The following is a 2,069-nucleotide window of genomic DNA, read 5'->3' as shown; positions in this document are numbered from 1 at the left end:
ACAAGACTGTGGTCTACATGCTTCATCTTCCTGTTTGAGTCATCAGCCTCTGCAATTACAGGAGTTAGGTGAAGCCGCCAGCGATATGCACATGCAGCACTTATCCTTTGTTTGGTTTATATGATGATGAATCCTATAAATTAAGTTCCTTTCTTATATGTGAAATTTGCATTTCTTATATGTGATGGTTTCATCTTCGCTTTTTTTCCTTTGTTAGGATTGCTAGTGGCTTCTCAATTTTGTTACTCCTTTCAAAGAACCAATTTCTGGTCTAGTTGATTTTTCTATTGCTTTTTATTTTCTGATTCATTTATTTCTTTTCCAATCTTTATTATTTCTTTTCTTCTGGTGGTTGTAGAATGATTATCCTTCTCTTTTCCTAACTGTTAGATATAAAGTTAAGAGGTTAATTCAGATTCTTCTTTTTAATGCTAGGGTTTATTGCTATAAATTCCCCTCTGAGTATTGTTTTGGCAGTATCGCAAGTGTTTCAATATGTTGTGCTTTCATTTTCATTTGCTTAAAAGAATTTTAAAATATTTTTTATATTTTAATTTCACAATAGTGGCTAAGCAAGATACTACTTAATAGACATGTATTTTATTTATTTTCTTATTGTTACTTTCTAATTTTATAGTGTTAGTGTTGTGATCTGAGTTTTTGTTTATTTTTAGATGTTGACTTATGGCAACTTTATTTCAGGATAAAACTCTGATCCATACATGTTTTTAAAATCATTTTTATTGAGGGCTCTTACAGCTCTTATCACAATGCCTATATATATCCATTGTGTCAAGCACATTTGTATATTTGTTGCCAACATTTTCAAAACACTTTTTATTTGAGGTCTTGCATCAGCTCCTCATTTTTGCTTCCCTCCCTGTGTTAGTCTGGGTAGACTAAATAAATAAATCTATAGATACTCATATGTGTATAAGAAAGACGTTTATATACTTACCTGGCAGGGGAGATACCATGATCACGAAGGGGGTTTTCCCAGGGCAAGGCTTATCCATTGTAATCCGGATGTGCTGACCCCTGAGATTTCCCCAAATGTGGGAAACTTGACTGCATAATTTGTGATAGTGGGGTACTGCGTTCACGCTCTCCCCTAAAAAAAAGAAGAAAAAAGAAAGACGTTTATATACAAAGGCAATTGAATATTGAGAAAACATCCCAGCTCAACCCAGATCAAGATCGTAAGTCTGATATTAGCCCATATGTCTGATACTAATCTATAAAGTCCTCTTCAGACTCATGAAACACATGCAATGATGCCAAATGCAGTAAAATCACAGGCCAGTGGGTTGGATGTCTTGTGGATCCAGTGGCATTGTAAGCATCTCAGTGGTGGCAGGCGTCTCCATGGGGTTCCTTCAGTTCTGAAACTCTGACTGCCTCAGGGTAGCTTCATGAGGCTTCTCCTCAGAAATGCCTCCCGGAAAGTGAGCCGACAAAGATTGTCTCCTGCCTCCAAGGGGGAAATACAGGAATTCCCAGAATCTTCAGGGGAAGGCCATGCCCACACAGAGGCCTCATTGGCTCTAATATTATTGGTAGGCTAGACTCCACCCCTTCACTCATAATCCTCTCACATTGACAACAGATTATATAACTACCGCATTCCCCCACCCCTCATGAACCCTTGATAATTTATCTTTTTTTTTTTTTCATGTCTTATATCGACTGCTGTCTCCCTTCACATGCTTTTCTGTTCCTCGTCCTCTGGGGCGATGGGAGCTTATATGTCTATCATTGTGATCAGTTCTCCCTTTTGAGAAGATTTTTTATTTTAGCGTAATGTCTTAAAACTTATTAAAGTTTTCCATGTGGCATAATATACAGTCTATATCAGACAATGTTTCATGTGAACTGGAATAGAAGGAATATATATTGTGAAGTTATTGGGTGGAGTGTTCTAGATATGTCTAAGAGACAAAATTGTTTAATTCCGTTGTTACTTCTTAGTCTTTGTTGAGTTCATTTTCACATTTTTGTAAACAATGTTTGAATTTGGAATTGGTTGCTGTATTTGGCAAGGTTCTCTAGAGAAACAAAAACAGGACACT

At 36.5% G+C, this 2,069-nt stretch overlaps 1 non-coding gene across 1 annotated transcript; it reads left to right on the top strand.

Annotated features, from left to right (window-relative positions):
* The first annotated feature begins 950 nt into the window (after positions 1–950).
* LOC142435516 (U1 spliceosomal RNA) lies at positions 951–1,114 on the top strand. The gene has a single exon (XR_012781559.1). It is a non-coding gene; the product is annotated as a U1 spliceosomal RNA (small nuclear RNA).
* The last annotated feature ends 955 nt before the right edge of the window (positions 1,115–2,069 follow it).

This window comes from Tenrec ecaudatus, chromosome X (genome assembly GCF_050624435.1).
Source record: "Tenrec ecaudatus isolate mTenEca1 chromosome X, mTenEca1.hap1, whole genome shotgun sequence".
NCBI classification, from domain to species: domain Eukaryota; kingdom Metazoa; phylum Chordata; class Mammalia; order Afrosoricida; family Tenrecidae; genus Tenrec; species Tenrec ecaudatus.
This window is presented reverse-complemented; position numbering and strand designations above follow the sequence as displayed.